At 40.8% G+C, this 19,105-nt stretch overlaps 1 protein-coding gene and 2 pseudogenes across 4 annotated transcripts in view; 1 reads left to right on the forward strand and 2 right to left on the reverse strand.

Annotated features, from left to right (window-relative positions):
- The window catches only part of LOC143676990 (sodium-dependent multivitamin transporter-like), an 82,109-nt gene extending 67,572 nt beyond the window's left edge, over positions 1–14,537 (reverse strand). Inside the window, exon 1 of one of the 3 annotated variants that reach the window (XM_077152395.1) lies at positions 14,377–14,537. The gene's annotated coding sequence lies outside the window, so the exon portion shown is untranslated. Of the gene's footprint in view, positions 1–8,696; positions 9,272–14,376 lie in introns of those variants that run through there. The other 2 variants (XM_077152393.1, XM_077152396.1) reach the window with 2 other exon arrangements.
- On the forward strand, positions 268–2,507 carry LOC143675490 (peroxiredoxin-2 pseudogene; annotated as a pseudogene). Its single transcript, XR_013171653.1, has 2 exons — positions 268–917; positions 1,881–2,507. The product of XR_013171653.1 is annotated as a peroxiredoxin-2 pseudogene (transcript).
- Positions 14,538–18,241: 3,704 nt separating the features above from the next.
- LOC143675954 (translocon-associated protein subunit gamma pseudogene) lies at positions 18,242–18,803 on the reverse strand (annotated as a pseudogene).
- Positions 18,804–19,105: the final 302 nt, after the last annotated feature.

Raw genomic sequence — 19,105 nt, forward strand, 5'->3', positions numbered from 1 at the left:
CTCCCGGCACTGGGTGGGGACCCTGCAGCCACCGCGCTCCCTCCGAAGCCCGAACGGGGGACCCGGCGGCAGCGGCCAGGCCGCACGTGCCGCGGTCAAGGGGGCCGGGTCCTCAGCAGCCTCGCGGCCGCGCAACACCCGATACCGGGGAGAAAGGGGGTCACCGCCGCCGGCTGCGCCGCTCTGGCTTGGTCTCCGCGGTCCGCACGCAGTGTGAACTTGGGAAAAGAGGACAAAGGGGCCTCCGGGGCGTGCTGACCCGGCTGGGGGTGGGGCGTGGGGATCTCAGTTTTCAGCCTTCGCCTCCAGCCACGCACACATCGGGAAGCCGACCCCCCCCCCCCGGATTTACACGCCACTGCCGGGGTGGATGGCGCCTTCCAGGAGGTGAAGCTTTCGGACTATAGAGGGAAGTACGTGGTCCTTTTCTTCTACCCCTTGGACTTCACCTTCGTTTGTCCCACGGAAATCATCGCTTCCAGCGAGCGTGTCGGGGACTTCCGCAAGCTGGGCTGCGAGATGCTAGGATTCTCTGTCGATTCCCACCCAGTTCACCCACCTGGCTTGGGTCAACACCCCGCGGAAGGAGGGAGGCTTGGTCCCGCTGATCATCCCCTGCTGGCTGATGTGACTGACCAGAAACCTGTCCCATGATTATGGGGTGTTGAAGGAAGATGAGGGCTTTGCTTAACAGGGGCCTCTTTATCATTGATGGCAAGGGAATCCTTCCCCAGATCACAGTCAATGACTTACCCGTGGGGCGCATCGTGGAAGAGACCCTAAGCCTAGTCCGGGCCTTCCAGTCCACAATGAGCACTGGAAGTCTGTCCCGCTGGCTGGAAGCCTGTCAGCAACACAATCAAGCCCAGCGTGGATGACAGCAAGGAATACTTCGCCAAGCACAACTAGGCCAGCAGGTGGGTGAAGCTTGGGCCCTCTACCCTCAACCACGCTGCTGCCTGGGCGCCCAGTGCTGACCCTAGGAAAGACCCCTGTAGCTTCCTGGTTTGGGGCCCCAAGGTTCTTCTGATGCCCCCACCTGGGACCTGAGAAATCCCTTCTGTCCAGATCCTACTCAGCTGGGCACAGGCTTGGGGGGAACCAATAAAGTGTTAGGGACAGAAAAAAAAATTGGGGGGATGCAGCCAAGGTAATGCTGAGAAGGAAATATATGGCTCTAGATGCCAACATTAAAAAAGAAGAAAGATATCCGTTCTTACTCATGTTACTTCTTTGTATTAGCCAAACACTTATTCTAAAACTGATAACACAGAAGAGAAGGGAAAGATAGGACAACCCATACTTCTTTTTCCTTTCAGTCCTTCCTCACTCATCAGTAAGCCAACAGGTAGCGTGTCGGTGGAGTGTGTGTGAATCAAATGAAATAAGAGAGTTGAGTTTGTTTTCTGCAGTATTTTCACTGTTCTGGTAAGAACAAAATGCTATGCATATACAAGCTATGAAATATAAAGTGTGTAGTTTTGGTGATTAAATGCTCTTACAATTGCATTTAAAACTGGCATTGTACAATATAAAGTTGATTAGTAAAATTCATGCTAATAATTTAAATTTTTACTTTTTCATTATTTCATTGATATTCAGAAGCAAATAAGCACCATGACAAGTCAAGAGTGAGAAATTGCAGAAGAAAGGAAAAACTTTATATTTTAATGGTGCTTTTTTCTTGCTTTTGAACAAGGTACTCCACATTTTTATTTGGCATTGGGCCCCATATTTACATAGCTATTTCTGCCTGCATTTATTTCAGCCAGTCATGCACTCCCATGGATATGCCCCAAATCTTGATAATTCCAATAATTACAGCCCTCACTGTTCTCAATTTCAGCAATCCCAAACCAATACCCTCTCCTGTCTTTCAGGCTGGTTCCTTCCAGTACACAATGCCATCGATTCTTGGATCTCTTTGGAACCTACAACCTATGGATCCTACATATTTTCACTGTTCCTCACTTCCTTGATTACTGGACTTAAATTTTATGGTTAATCATTGTAATGCTGTGCCGCTTTGAATCTGTTGTGTACCCCAGAAAAGCCAAGTTCTTTAATCCTCATTCATATTGCTGGATGGGAGCTTTTTGATTGTTTCCATGGAAATATGACCCACCCAATTGTGGGTGGTAACTTTTGATTAGATGGTTTCCATGAAGATGGGTCTCTACCCATTCAAGGTGAGGTTACTTATTGCCCTTTAGGAGAGAACCATTTTGGAAAAAGCTTCAGAGCCAGGAGAGCAACCAGAACCAACAGAGTCCACACAGCCAGAGATCTTTGGAGCAGGAAAACACCCTCAGGGGAGCTTCATGAAACAAGAAAGCTGGGAGAGAAAGCTAGCAAACTTCGCCTTGTGCCCTACCAGCTGAGAGAGAAACGCTGAACTTCAACCTTCTTGAGTGACGATAACCTCTTGTTGGTGCCTTAATTTGGACATTTTCATGGCCTTAGAACTGTAAACTTGCAGCTTAATAAATTCCCCTTTTTAAAAGCCATTCTGTTTCTTGTACATTGCATTCTGGCAGCTAGCAAACTAGAACAAATGCCTATCTCAACTCCACTTGCTTTCTAAGTTTGTTAAAAAAATTTATTCACATTCAGTTAGCAAAACCCAAACTCTGGCCAAATCTAATTCTCCACCTACTCTGCAACTGCATCTGTACAGCTGGACGTACAGCTGGAGAGTGACAATGTTTCATTTCAGCTTCATGACACGTGCTGCCAGGAGGCCCGTATTGCTACCTGGCAGTCACACGTTTCCTCAGGCAGTTCATTCCTCCATTCTCCTAGATTGTTTTGCAGCTTATCCTCTCTGCTCAGTCCTCACCACCTACTCTCTCATGCTCAGCTGATGATGACCTTGCTTCCTTTTTCACTGAGGAAATGGAAGCCGCAGAGACTTCCACAAAACAGCCATCATCTTTATAGGCTGTGTCACCACTGCGTAATGCCACCTGAAATTGCTGAAGTTACAAAACAGGCAAAAGTACAAAAAATATCGTAATGCTGGTAACAAGAGGAGGCCTGGTACCTCCCTTAGAGGTCTGGCTGTTGGGGGGACTCTAAAAAAATGCCAAGAGCAGTTTCAAATTTGTTTCTGTTGGCCTCAGGTCATAGAAGTATGACATTACAGGTGCAAGAATGTGATCCAAGTACAAGGTTCAATATGGCAGCACAGATCAATATTGGCAGCTTAAAAGACCCTATGCTTAATCACTGCCTGGTGTGGGAAGCTAATAATTATGATAACCCTGCAAAATAGCAGCATCTATATGACAAAAGGCAAAGAAGCTAAAAAATACAGGGTATTGCTTATTAAAAGTTTTGAAATGTTCCCCCATGGCTCTTGAGCCCTGTATAAAACATGGCAACAATTGTGTGTATGTGGGTGCTTGTCTCCTGGCATGGATTCTCAGTTTTAGAAAAAAATAATTTTTAGGGACTTTTATTTTTTACTTCAAAAAGGAGATTAGAGAGTATTGAAAGTGCCGAAAAAGGTACTCTGGGGCAATGCTCTTTGACATCCCTTGTACAGGATGTTACAACACATTTCCAAACATTCTGCTGATGAGAAGCATCCTGACAACAAAAAAATGACAGCGTTTATTTCTCGCAAAACGTGTGAACATGTGATTGTGGATGTCCTGGTGGGCAGAGCCAGGGACTGAGTTAAGAGCAAAAAGCTTCAGCAAACATTCTCAGCACCAGAAGTTTGCATCCTTTCCGTCCTTCTAAACATACTCTAACAGGGCAAGGGAAGCCGCAATTGATGTGAGAACCCCAAATAGATACCTCCTAAAATCAAAACAAGACCTTTGGAGGTACCAAAGGTAACTTTCTCATCATGTGTTCCCTCTGGACCAAGCCTCCTGGTGACTTTCTAGAAATTTTCCATGGTGTCTGAAAGAACCAAATGACCACAACAGGACAGACCTGAGTACTGCCATGCCTGAGGGACTCTGCCTGAGAACAGTCCTTTCAAATAAGGGTCAGCTGTCTTTGCCTCAAGAAAGCATTAGGGGAAAGTGATGTCACCAAAATAACAGAGTAAGATGTTCCACGGTTTTGCCACCCAGAGAATCTTTAAACAACTGCTAAAAAACAGACAGAGCCATCTTTCTCAGAGCTCCAGTAAAGAGGCAAAGGGTTGCAGTAATTGGTCAAGAGCTGAATCAAGAAAAAGGTAACCTGAAAACCACAGAAACGGCCCCTATCAAGTCGGCAGAATGAGAAGCTTCAGGGCTCTGACTCCCCACAGAGGCTTGGAATGGTCAGCAATACCTGAGAGAAACTTCTTTCTCAACGCTCCAGAAAACAGTTAACAGACTGCAGGAACAGGGCTTGCGCCAAACCAAGGAAAAGGCTACTTAAAAGCAGTAGGATCTCCTGGTACCCTGACTGGACCTTCTGCCACCTCTTACTGGCTCAGTGTGGAGCCAGCCCACGCTCCCAGTGCCCATCCCTGGTCCTGGCCCAGAGGGAGCAAAGTAATCCCTGTAGACATACTGGGAGCATGTGTGTCTGGCCCAATCTGTCTGTAGTGGTCTCAGGGACTTACTGTGCCAGAACTTGTGCTGCATGAAGAAGGCAGCTGAGAGTGCTTCCCTACAGAAGGCTGTGGGAAAGCACTCAAGTGGCTGCCTGGGGCAAGGGACTGCTGGCCGTAGGATGTACAGTGCAGTACCCTGACCAGGAGGAAATTGTTTCCTAGAGAAAAGGGAACATTTGTATCCACGAATTCCTACAGCCTGATGAGCATGCCCACGATAAGATGCCTGTGTAGAAAGGAAAAGGGAGGCCCCCTACACTTCAGCCTGAAGCTATTCTATTAGCTCATTGTATGGATAAACTCAGAAAGAAAGCATTCCACAAGTCTACAATGAAATTAGAAAAAAAAATTGCACTAAATTAAAAATTTAAAACAACATATCAAAATTTGTGGAATGTATACAAAAGTATTTACAGTAAAATTTTTAGCATGTAAATCTTTTATTAGAAAAGGAGGTTTCAAATCAATGATATAAGCTTCTACCTTAGGAAAGTAGGAAAAGTAGACCAAATTAAACCAAAACCATGGAAAAAAGAAAGAAAAATAGAGAAAAGAGAAGAAATCAATACAATTGAAAACAAAAACAATCGAGAAAAATCAATGAAATTAAAAGCTGGTTCTTTGAAAAGAATAATAAATTTGCTATACTTCTAACCAGACTAGCTGAAAATAGAAGAGAGAAGACATACATTATCAATGTAGAGATGAAAGAAAGAATATCACTATAGACCTTACAAAAGGTAAAAGGGAATACTACAAAAAGTTTTATGCCCATAAATTTAATGATTTAAATAAAATCTTTTTCCTGGAAAGATTAAAATTACAAAAACCCATTCAAGAAGAAATAGACTGGGTCCATGGACGGTTCAGTGATAGAATGCTCACCCACCACGGAGGAGACCCCAGTTAGATTCCCTGCCCAGCCCATGCACACACACAAAAAAAGACTAAGAATAAGAAATAGATAATCTGAATAGTTCTGCATCTGTTAAAGAAGTGGAATTCATTGTGAAAAACCTTCCAACAAAGAAAACTTCAGGCCCAAATGGTTTAACCAGCAAATTCTACCAAATATTTAAGTAAGAAATAATACCCGTTTTACATAATTTCTCCAAGAAAGTGGGAGCAAAGGGAAACTAAGCTATTTATGAGATCAACTTTACCCTAATCCCAAAACCAGAATAGGCAAAAGAACAGACACAAAGGCAAGTAGAACAGAACAGAGTCCACAAATACATCTACACAAATAAGCCCAGGGCATTTTGACAAAGGTGCGAAGATAATTTAATGGAGAAGATCAACTTTTCACAAATTGGCCATGGAACCACTGGACATCCATTTGTAAAAAAATGAAACTCTACTCATACCTTATACCTTATTTAAAAGTTAACTCAGAATTAACCGTGAACTTAAATATAAAATCTAAAACTATTAAAACTTTAAAATAAAATATAGGAGAAGAACTTTGTGCATTTGGATTAGGCAAAGTGATCTAAGAAATAATACCAAAAGCACAATCTATTAAAAAAAATCGACACGTTGGATTTTATCAAAATTTTAACTTTGGATTTATGAAGGATGCTCTTAAAATGATAAAAAGACAATTCACAGATGGGTAGAAAATATTTGCAGTCACATTAAGACAAAGGACTTGTAGCCAGAATATATAAAGAATTCTCAAAATTTAACAAAATTAAAACAAACAAGCCAATAAAAAATGGGCAAAACTAACTCTGCAAGTGAAATCATTACTCTTCCCCACTACGTGGGACATGACATCAGGGGTGAAAGTCTCCCTGGCAACTTAGGAGATGACTCCCAGGGATTAGTCTGGCCCCTGCACTGTGGAATCAACAATGCCATCCTGACCAAAAGGGGGAAAAGAAGTGTAACAAATAAGGTATCAGTGGCTAAGAGAGTTCAAATAGAGTTGAGAGGCTACTCTAGAGGTCACTCTTACACAAGTTTCAGTTAGACCTTGCTACCTATCATAACTTGCCAAGACCTTGCTACCTATCATAACTTGCCAAACCCCAGCCAAAACCATTCCAACCAATCCTAAAGAAAACCTAGGGTAATATATAAGATTCTGCAAAGGTTCCATGCAGAAACCTACAACCTCCAGATGGGTCCCTGGACCAGATAAATCCTGAAATCTAGAAGGTCCAGCCTCTCCAGAACATCAGCTAGTTTCATCTCCCTACCCCTTATTATTGACAGCCCTTCCAACATGAAAAAGGTAGAATGGGCATAGCCCAAATACCCCTAAAGAGTGGGAGAAAGATCAAAGGTGATGGAGTTATACAGAGAAGGAGGGATTTAACAAATAAGTATGATTGCTAAGAATGTGGAGGAACCTGAACTTTCATACATTGTTGATAAGAATGCAAAATAATAGTCACTCTGGAAAACAGCTGGAAGTTTCTTAAAGAGTTAAACATTCTTGGACCACACGGCCCAGGAAAACAGTTCAAATGTCTGTCATCAAGGGAACAGAAAACAAACAGTGGTACAGCCACATAATAGAACACTAGTCAGCAATTAATAGGAAAAATCTACTAATACTAAACAACACAGATTCATCTTTAATGCTTTATGGTAAATGAAAGAAACCAGATTCAAAAGACTACATACAGTGTGATTCCATTTGTATAACATTCTGGAAAAGGCAAAGTACAGGGAGTGGTTTCCAGGCACCGTGCCTTTGATTCCTGATCCTTTCCAGAATTCTGCTGAGTCAATCACTTTCTTCTTATTTGTACCCCCCACTCCCGCCCCCACCGTCTGTCTCCAACCCCAATGCCCCTCCCACATCCCCATAGGTTGAGCCTTCTCCATTCTGCTAAGACAGTTTCACTTCTTCAAACTTCCATTTTCAACAATTGTGCTGACATCTCTCATCTCTGTCATCATTTCTCCTTTCTCTTTTGTTTATTTTTTTTTTTTTTTACTATTATTGTAGGAGAGATTTGGGAGGGAACAAATAAATGCCTGGTCAATCTTGCAAGTTTTACGTATGCAAGCCCTCCTTTAATCAAATATACAACATAAATATAGCGTAGGAAATGGATATTATTTTTTCATGACTATACATAAAAAGTTTACCTCTGGGGCCAGGTTTTCCGGCCTGCCAAGAATATAAAGGCTTTTACCAGATTTGAGCCCAGAAAGTATTTCCACGCAAGACATAGGATTTTTGTCTCCCAGAGGAGATGCACTTAAAACAGTTGTCGTACAGTTTCCAGTCTGGCAGCTGGAATTTCCAGCAGCTGCCTGGGTTGTGGCCAGGATAGCAGGGGTCCGATAAATAACTGGGAAGCTGGTGACCTGGCAGAGCAGTTGTGGGATGTGTATGTCTCTGAAGAGCATCCCAGCATCCTCACACATAATCAATACCCAGAAATGCCTTTTCATTCCCAACATCATAATCATCTCCTTACATAAAACCACAAAAATAGTGTTGAAATGGCCCTGAGTCCCATAGGCAATCTGTCCCTCCTCATCTATGCTGCAGCACCTTGACCTTCAACCCCAAGTGGTCTCTGGAAAGACAGTAACACTCAAATCTTCCAGACACAGAAAACTCCGGAGTCTCGAGAAGCAGCCGGGTGGGTGTTCCACTCTTCTTTAGATGCTGCAGCAAAGCTAGAGTCCACTAGAACGTTTAATCATACAAATAAAAATTGCAGATTATAATATGCCCTATATATATCGTATTTTTTAAAAACTCCTATCAAGGTTCCTCTCAGGCAGTTGACCCCTTTGGTGTCTGTGGGGATGGGCAGAGTTCCGAGATAATGTTTTTAAAAATATTACAGAAGGAAACCAAAGGGGAAAACACACACACACACACACACACACACACACGATACCCCACCACTCTTATTCTTACGTGAAAACCCAAGACTCTGTACACCTTGACTCTCTCCCCACCGGAGACGTGGGGAATCCTGTGCAGCCATGAGGCAGACCGTGCTGCAAATGTTACATTTCTACCTGAGCCCTGTGCCCCTGGGCAGCAGAGAAGCTTGAGAATGCCCCCACTCCCCACCCTTTCGTTCTGGAAAACGGCTTACGGCAAAGACCACCCTTCTCCAGCCGACTCAGATAAGACTCCAGGATGCCCCCTGTTTACCTGTGACAAGGAGGGACACAGCCCCTCCACACTCTCTTTCCTTGCCTCTTGAGTGGTAGCTGCGCTGCCTGTGCCCAGGGGTCAATCGGAGCCAAGGGCTGGTTCACCGGCCTGTGGTTAAGTGTCTCTCCTTCCTCCAGGCCCCTGAACTTTAAGGGCGCCTCCCCGAAAACAGGCTACTTGAGCAGGAAGAACTCTCACAACTACTATTTGATTACGCCAATCTCTCATCCCACTTGGCGAAATCTGGTCCTTTCTCCTCCGCAAAGGAAAAACCCTTCTTGCTGACCTCTGGCAGCCTGCGGACCTTACGTCAGAGCGTTCTCCCGGTTGCAAAACAGTCCCTTCCCGCCAAGGCAATAATCTCTTCCCCCCTTTGCAATAATGCTTTGGAATAAAATCTCCTTAACAAGTTCGGATTTGTTTTTCCTTTGCCAGTGTTTGGTGGCTCCCCTACAGGCGCTTCCCCCTTCTTGCTAAGGGAACTCTGATTTCCTGAAGGTTTGGGCTGGCGGTGGGCTCAGGAAAGGAGGAGCCCCTCCTCCGACTGGTTCCGGGATGGAGCAAACGAAAATACAGAATTTCTGGTACATAATGAAAATAGGCAACCAGGCTCAGAGGGGCAGCTGTGACTAACCCCACGAAGTACGCCACCCCGCCCCCCCCCGCGGGCGATTGGCTGGGCGGGCAGCACAGCCTGGCCAATAGGATCCGAGAAGAGATGGGCGTGGGGACATCCTAAATGACTCAAGGGCCAGGAACTTGCATCTCCTTCAGGAGGTGTGGTTAATAGACCCAGAACGCAGCTGAAGAACCTGATTCTACCCAGATAAACAATTATTGTATGATGAGTCACTGGCCCCCCGTAGTGTCCCATGGGTCTTTCTCAACTTCTCACATTCTATGGGAATTACAGAAACCCTCCCACAGCCTTGGGGGAAGGGATCCAGTGTTCTCGCCTTCTGGAAACCAGTAGCTGGTCTTCATGTTTCTCCATGTCCTCAATGCCAGTAACAGCTTCAGAGAGCTGAACTGGCTGGCACTAGCAAGGCAGGCCGATTTTCTGGGACACAGACACCGTTTTACAGTTGTGGGTGTGGGACAACCTTTGCTCAGAAGTTGGGGCTGTTGATCCTGAAATACCATTAGCATGAGAAAATTTGTTACTTCCTAGGAGAAATACTGAAGGACATATTTTAGGCGGAAATGAACGAACATTAGACACTTATTCAAATCCACATGAAGAAACAAAGAGTACAAGTAAAGGTAATTTTACATAAGTAAATATAAAAGTGTAAATATATTTTGTTTATAAATCTTTTTTCTCCTGTCTGCATTGAAACAACTGCATAAATAAAAAGTGTAAAAGTGTACTGATAGATATGCGGCAAATAAAGATAAAAATTGTGCAACACTAGAGGGCCCAGCCTCTCCAGAACATCAGATAGTTCCATCTCCCTACCCCATATTAGTGACAGACCTTTCCAGTATGAAAAAGTTAGAATGGCCATAGCCCAAACACCCTAAAGAGAGGGATGGAAAGGCCAAAGATGATGGTGAAGTTATACAGTGAAGATAGGATTTAACAAATGAATATGAATGCTGAATCATTAAATTATCTCGTTTAGTCTCCAGTATCTTAGAGCAGCTAGAAATAAAAACCTGAAAGTGTGGAATTGTAACCCATGTCAAACTCTGAAATATGTTCTACAAACTTATCCTGGTGCTGTGCTTTGAAATTTATTGCTTTTTTTCTATATATGTTATTTTTCACAAAAAAAAAAGAAGGAAAGAAAATCAATTGTGACGATAAAAAATATTTAGGCCTTCTAACCTCCTATATTCTGGAGTAGCTAGAAGGAAAACTCTGAGAGGATCATATGGTAACCCATGACAAACTCTGGGATCTGTCCTGAAACTACTTGTTGAAGAGTGCTTTGAAAATTATTGCTTTTTTATTTCTCTGTTTTGTGTATGTGTTATACTATACAATTAAAAAGTTTTTTTTTTAACTGCGCAACAATAATAGCACAAAGAAGGAAGGAGAGGGTCGAGCTATATAGCAGCAAAGTTTTTCTAACCTATTGAAATTAAGTTGCTATTAAGATGAACTAATTTACTGTAAACTGCTCATTATAATCTCCAAGTCAACCACTAAGGGAAAAAAGCTCAAAACAATACATATAGTGAACAAACAAAAAGAGGAATATCTACTTAATATGAAAGAAGGCAATAACAGAGGAGTAGAAAGTAAAAAAAAAAAAAAAAAAGAAAGAAAGAAATTAGACATACAGGAAATAAAATAAATAGAAAATGGCAGACCTGAAGTGGACATTATCAGGAATTATGTAAATGTAAATGGATAAATACACCAATCAAAAGGCAAGAGATAGGCAAAATGGAGTTAAGAAAATAAAAAACATGATTCATCTAAATACTGTCTACAAGTGACATGCTAAATTCAAAACACAAATAGGCCAAAATTAAAAGGATGGCAAAAGATAAACATTGTAACCAGCAGCCAAAAAACAACTGGAGAGGCTAAAATACAAAACAAACAAAAGAGCCTCACAGATTAAATTTTAACCACAGCAAAAAAGAAAATTTTATAATCATAAGATAGTCAATTAATCATTAATTTATATTAATTATAAACATGTATGCCCATAACAACAAGACTCCAAAATACATGGAGCAAAAACTGACAGAATTGAAGGGAGAAATAGACAATGTAGCAATAATGGCTGGAGGCTGCCATACCCAACTTCCAATAATGGATAGCACAACTAGATAAAAGATCAGCGAGGGAAGAGAAAACTTAAAACAATAACTTAAGCCAACTAAACCAACAGGTATCTTTAGACCACATCACCCAATAACAGAATAACATATTCTTTTAAAAAGCACTTGGAACATTTCTCCAGGATAGACCATATGTTAAGCCGTTAAAGTAGACTCAGTAAATTTTAAGAGATTGAAATTATACAAAGAAAGTTCTCCAACCACTAATAAAATTAGAAAACTCTGGAAATTTTGAGCAATTGGCCAAAGGGAAATTAGAAAATACTTTGAGATAAATTAATATATAAACACAATATACCAAGACTTATGAGATGTAGCTAAAGCAGTACTTAGAGGGAAATATGTACATCTAAATCCCTACAATTAAAAGATCTTAAATCAATAACCTAACTTTCTACCTTAGGAAACCAGAAAGAGATGAAGAAACCTAATCCAGAGCAAGAAGAAGGGAGGAAATAATAAAGAGTAGAGCAGAAATAAATGAAATAGAAAAACAATTGAGAAGATCAACAAAACCAAAAAATCTTTGAGAAGATTGACAAAATTAGCAAACATTTCGCTAGACTGACCAAGTTAAAAAAGAGAGAAGACTCAGTTTGCTAAAGTCAAGAATGAAAGAGAGGACATTACCACTGGTCTTGCAGAAATAAAAAAGGTTATGAGGGAATATTATGAGCACTTGTACATCAACAAATTAAACAACCCAGATGATTTAGACAAATTCCTAGAAAGACACAAGGTACTGAAACTTACTCAAGAAGAAATAGAAAATCTGAAGATCTATAACAAATAAAGAGAATGACAATAATAATAAACTACCCACAAAAAAAGAAGCCAAGGTTCAGATAGTGTTTGGGTTTGTTAAAGCTGTGGAATGCAATATACCAGAAATGGAATGGCTCTTTTTTTAGGTGCATGGTCAGAAATCGAAGCATTCTACCTCTGAACCACCCTGGAATGGCTTTTAAAAGGGAATTTATTAAGTTGCTAGTTCACAGTCCTGAGGCTGTAAAAATGGCCAAATTAAGACACCAACAAGAGGTTACCTTCATTCAAGAAAGGCTGATCCTGTCTGGAACACCTCTGTCATCTGGGAAAGCACCTGGCTGGTATCTGCTGGTCCCTTGCTCCTGGGCTCCATTGCTTTCAGCCTATTTCCTGTGGGGTTCCTCAATCACCTTCTCCAGGGCTGGGTTTAATCTCTTGGCTTCCTTTGACTCTCTCCGGGTTCTGGCCTGCTTAGCATCACATGGGAAGACCCATAGCCATTCTACTGGGCCCTGCATCTCCAAACATCTGGGTCTCATGTTGGTTCTATCACTCCTGTTGACTCTTTCCAAAATGGTTCCCTCTTAAAGGACTCCAGCAAGCAAACCATGAATGGGTGGAGACACATCTCCATGGAAACCACCAAATCAAAAGGTCCAACCCACAATTGGATGGGTCACAGCTTCATGTAAAGAATTTAATAATAAAAAAAGGTCCCAGCAATACTGAATCAAGATTAAAGAACATGGCTTTTATGTGGTACACAAAAGTTTCAAACTAGCACAGATGGTTTCACTGGTAAATTCTAAAGGTATCACTTCTTTACAAACTCTTCCAAAAAAAATATGACAAGGGAATACTTCCCAACTCTTTCAATGAGGCCAGCATTATCCTGATACCAAAATCAGACAGAAACATAAGAAAAGAAAAGCACAGAAGAATGTCCTTATGAATCCAGATGCAAAGATCCTCAAAAAAATACTACAAAATACTAACCAACCAAATTCAGTAATACATAAAAAAGGATTATATACTATGACCAAATGGGATTTATCCCAGGGATGCAGGGCTAGCCTGACACACCTTTTATTGAAATACACCATCTTAATATAATGAAGAAAGAGAAAAAAAATGACTATCTCAACTGCCACACTAAAAGCATTTGAAAAAATCTAATATCTTTTCATTATGAAAGTATTCAGCGAGCTAAGGCTAGAAGGAAACTTTTTCATACTGATACTGAGAATCTATGAAAAACCACAGCTAACATTGTACTTAATGGTAAATTACAGAAAGCTTTTCCCCTAAGAATAAGAACATGGAAAGTGTATCTGCTCTTGCCACTTCTATTCAAAATGGTACAGTGGAGGTTCTACCCAGGACAATTTGGCAAGAAAAAGAAAGAAAAAGTCCAGATTAGAAAGGAAGAAATAAAATTATTTCTACTTACAGGAGTCATGATCTTATGTATAAAAATTCCCAAGTATAGAATTCTTGCTTGCCATGAGGGAGACCTGGGTTCGATTCCTAGCCCATGCACTTCCTCCCCCACAAAAATTCAACAAATTGTGCTGCAATAACAGGATAGTTACATGGAAAAAGAATGAAATGTGACCCCCACCATACAGCATATGAAAAAAAAATTCCCAGATATTCTACTGAAAAATATTAGAAAATTAAAACAAGTTCAGCAAGATTTCACAATGCAAGATCAATATACAAAATTCCGTTTTGTTGCTATCCATTAGCAATAAGCAATCCAAAACTGGAAATGCTAAAACAATTACATTTACAATACTATCTAAAAGAATGTTTACAAATAAATTTAACAAAAGAAGTTTAAGATTTGTACACTAAAAACTATAAAACATTATTGTAAGAAATTTAGGAAGGTCTAAACAAATGGTGAGGCATCCATGTTTATGTAAACGAGTGTTTAATATTGTTCAGATGACAATAGTCTCCAAAGTGATCTACAGATTTAATGCAATCTATAGCAAAATCTCTGTTGAGAGAGGATTGTGGGATGATGGTAAAGTAGGGAGCTCCAGGACTCAGTCCTTACATCAAGACAACTATTAAACAGGCAGGAACTGTTGGAAGTACCTACTTTGAAACTCCAGAGGCCGGAAGAACACTGTATAGCATCCAGGGAAGAGCGGGAGGAAGAGGCTGATAAACTATGGCAAAGAACAGTAAATTGCTCTCTCTGTGTGGCAGCTCCCAGGACCCATGCCCCCACTCTTGCAGTACTCCACCATGGAGTCTAGCTCCTGACTATCTGCTGGTGACAGAAAAATCTTCTTCCCCAAGAAAGGGATGGGCACAGCTTATCACTGATCATGCCTTTTGACCTTCAGATTGCTGGGTTCCCAGCTGGTGAAGGCATCTATTGTTTCAATCAGCCCTGGACAAAGGCAGTGAGAGCCACTATTTTAACCCATCCTGGCCAGGGGTAGTGGCAGTGGGGACTTAAACATGGTGTGCTTCCTCAGGGCTGTGGGGGACAGTTGGCTGAAGGGCTGCATTTGTTCGGCAGGCCAGGAAAGCTCAGCTTCGGAGACCCATCAGAGATGCACTTGGGGCCCTTCTTGATTCCCTCCCTCGGGCACTTTGGAGCCCATCTGCACCCCTGGCCTAGTTTGGGCTGTGGAAGTCTGACTTGAAAAAGTCTTGTCTGTTGTGCCCTCTTCCCAGAACTTGTATATGTTATTTTTCACAATAAAAAAATTTTTTTTGCATATTCATTCTCAATAAATTTATTCAGTTTACTGAGTTCAGAGAAATTCTATTGAGAATTTTAGACAGATACCCGATTTTCACCACCCCATCTAAACTACACTGTATAATATACCAAGAACGGTAGAGATTTCCACCCCATCTGTACAGGCACTGCCATCTAGTGACAATTCTTTTTCCCTGCTATTTCAAATAGACACTTGGCCCAGACTTGGTAACAATGTTTAAACACCATGTTTAAGTCCCCACTGCCACCACCCCTGGCCAGGATGGGTTAAAATAGTGGCTCCGACTGCCTTTGTCCAGGGCTGATTGAAACAATAGATGCCCTCACCAGCTGGGAACCCAGCAATCTGAAGGTCAAAAGGCATGATCAGTGATACTTGGTAACAAATAGTAGACACTGTAATTCTGTCAAGGAAGCAAATGCATTTTGTACACAAACTCCATGCCACCATTAGAACTACTGACTGGTTATTAATCAAAAGAAAAGTTAAAAAAAATAAACCTCTTAGGAGTTACTCTAACTGTACTTAGCAGTCAATCTCTTTTGACTTCCCCCTCCACTCCATGTTATCCGGAGATGGCACTCAGATAATAATGCATCAGAGAAAAGCAAAGAACTGTACATTTCTAAAAGCAATGATAAAACTTAATCGTCAATTGCACTGATGATCTGGGTCACCTGTGAAAATAGGCTCCTGACCTGTCTTACCTCAATTCCTTTGATGTGGCCCATGAAAATAGCCTATTGCATGGAACTAGAAGATGAACTCCTAATGAACACCTTTTTAATAAAGTATAAATATGAAAGCTAATGTTATTTATAACATTCATCTTAAATTTAGAAGTGGAAACTAAAGATTAGAAATAAGATATTTTCTTTGCGGTAATGCTTTGGAGAAATTACTAAATGTGATCAAAAGCTAATAGGAAACCAGTATCACCTGTGATTCCAGTCTTTTAAGTGACATAGGTTAAAAAAAGGGGCTTCCCAAACTTTTTCAAGTTAGGCCACACACAGAAAATGAGATCTGTACACACATTGGTAAAAATGCAATAGCCTGGTCTCAGTTGGATTGAAGGATGGAAGGGATCAAGTTCTGGTTCCCAATCAATGGGAAAATTTATGAAAGTACTAATTGAAGCGTGCTAACAAGCACTAAACCCACTATTAATTTCGTTAAAGGTTGCAAAAATTATTTTGGTCTTTTATGTATCAATATTCAGGAGAAAAGTTCCTTCTCTTACTTAACATTCCTCCAGTGGTGTGAGAACCTGGTGAAGGAAAACAACAACTCTGGTCTCTTACAGGCCAAACCAATATGGCAGGGTCAAGGTGACTTCCCTCACCACCCAGGGCCCAAGGCATATAGCAGAACAGTGTGTGCTTTAAGATCACAGGACAATTCTCATATGCTTGGGCACTATTTTCAGTTACCTTGGCTGCCTTTCTTCTTTTTTTAAAAGAAAAAAAAAAGGAACTTTTCTAAAATTTCTCATCCCTGAGATGGAGAAACCATGTTTTTAAATATAATTGAGTTTTTTCAAATCACAAATCCAAAGACTTATAAACATGAGGCTTCTGTTCAACAGCCCAGGGGAAAAGATTCATTCGGATATTGGTTCAAAAAAAATTATAATATTGTGCTTGGAACATAGAGAACCAGTTATTAACTTCTTGCTACTATTAAAAATAATAACAGTTCAGCTAAGGTTACTGTGACCTCTGAAAGATCAAAGAAAGAAGTTATTTTCTCTTCTTATGACTAGGACTCATTTCAAGACACTTTTTGCCTTTTAATAGACGTCTTGGTACTCTAAGCTTCTCTTTCAATTCATTTAATTTCAACAATCAAAAAAAGCCAATAAAAAATTCTGAGTTACATATTTTTTTTATTAATTAAAAAAAAAGAAATTAACACAACATTTAGAAATCATTCCATTCTACATATGCAATCAGTAATTCTTAATATCATCACATAGATGTATGATCATCATTTCTTAGTACATTTGCATCGATTTAGGAAAAGAACTAGCAAAACAACAGAAAAAGATATAGAATGTTAATATAGAGAAAAATAAAAATAATAATAATAATAAATAAATAAATATGTAAAAAAGGAAAAAGAAAAAAAACAAAAGACACAAACAAACAAACAAAAAAAACTATAGCTCAGATGCAGCTTCATTCAGTGTTTTAACATAATTACATTACAATTAGGTATTATTGTGCTGTCCATTTTTGAGTTTTTGTATCTGGTCCTGTTGCACAGTCTGTATCCCTTCAGCTCCAATTACCCATTATCTTACCCTGTTTCTAACTCCTGCTGGTCTCTGTTACCAATGACATATTCCAAGTTTATTCTCGAATGTCCGTTCACATCAGTGGGACCATACAGTATTTGTCCTTTAGTTTTTGGCTAGACTCACTCAGCATAATGTTCTCTAGGTCCATCCATGTTATTACATGCTTCATAAGTTTATTCTGTCTTAAAGCTGCATAATATTCCATCGTATGTATATACCACAGTTTGTTTAGCCACTCGTCTGTTGATGGACATTTTGGCTGTTTCCATCTCTTTGCGATTGTAAATAATGCTGCTATCAACATTGGTGTGCAAATGTCCGTTTGTGTCTTTGCCCTTAAGTCCTTTGAGTAGATACCCAGCAATGGTATTGCTGGGTCGTATGGCAATTCTATATTCAGCTTTTTGAGGAACCGCCAAACTGCCTTCCACAGTCGTTGCACCATTTGACATTCCCACCAACAGTGGATAAGTGTGCCTCTTTCTCCACATCCTCTCCAGCACTTGTCATTTTCTGTTTTGTTGATAATGGCCATTCTGGTGGGTGTGAGATGATATCTCATTGTGGTTTTGATTTGCATTTCTCTAATGGCCAGGGACATTGAGCATGTCTTCATGTGCCTTTTGGCCATTTGTATTTCCTCTTCTGGTAGGTGTCTGTTCAAGTCTTTTTCCCATTTTGTAATTGGGTTGGCTGTCTTTTTGTTGTTGAGTTGAACAATCTCTTTATAAATTCTGGATACTAGACCTTTATCCGATATGTCGTTTCCAAATATTATCTCCCATTGTGTAGGCTGTCTTTCTACTTTCTTGATGAAGTTCTTTGATGCACAAAAGTGTTTAATTTTGAGGAGCTTCCATTCCGAGTTATATTTTGTTGGGTTTTTGAAAGATTTCAAAATCCAGTCTACAAAAACAGCTGCTCTGTCTCCCACCTGACCACCCTGCTACTTTTCCATACACCACCGGCCACCCATAAATACAAAGGCAGGGGGAGAGCTGACATGGTCTATTTGGAGCCAGTAGTAAGGAGGGCGATGAGTCCTGATGAGGCACTTATAGACAAAATGTAGTTTCTCCAATATAAAGAAGAATCAACAATGACCAAGACCAGGAATAGAGTGTTATAAAGGATGGAAAATGTAGCTTCATGACTAGCAACTTCATTCTTCTTCCACAAGATTCTTTCATCTTTCTCCTTTTGAAACATCTTTCTATTGTCAGCTTCAGAAAGTTTTTGAGTTACTTCTTTGAAAACAGCATCCTCCCTCTTTTGTGCTTACTTTGTGTTTGAGAACAAATTTTACATTCTTGTATGCAAAGGCTACCAAATAGGTGCTCACTGGCATCATCCCACTATACAGAAGAGCAGACTGAGTAAGATCCATGTGCCATATTCGCCAATATAACCAGATGGGGATGGTGGACGCAATGAAGGCGTTTCCGAAGAAAAGCACCGAGGACGTGGCCGAGAGGTTGCAGCTGAAACCCTGCAGGAGCAGGTCCTCCTCAGACTGCTGCTTGGGATCCCCCTCGGAGCCATGGCGAGGGAGAAGCCGAAAGCCATGAAGGCCGAGCCGGGCGCGAAGCTGGCCGGAGTCCCCTGGCACCCTAAAAAAATTTGTTTTAATATTCAGTGAGATGAGGGAAAATACAGAGAAAGAAGTAAAGGACCGCATGAAAACAGTAAAAAAGCGTTATGAGAGTCTTAGTAATAACATAGAAATGTTTAAAAGAACCAAACATAACAGTACAGTGGGAAACCAAAATAATGGAAATGAAAATATGCCC

The sequence above is a fragment of the Tamandua tetradactyla genome, chromosome 3 (genome assembly GCF_023851605.1).
Source record: "Tamandua tetradactyla isolate mTamTet1 chromosome 3, mTamTet1.pri, whole genome shotgun sequence".
Classification (NCBI taxonomy): Eukaryota; Metazoa; Chordata; class Mammalia; order Pilosa; family Myrmecophagidae; genus Tamandua; species Tamandua tetradactyla.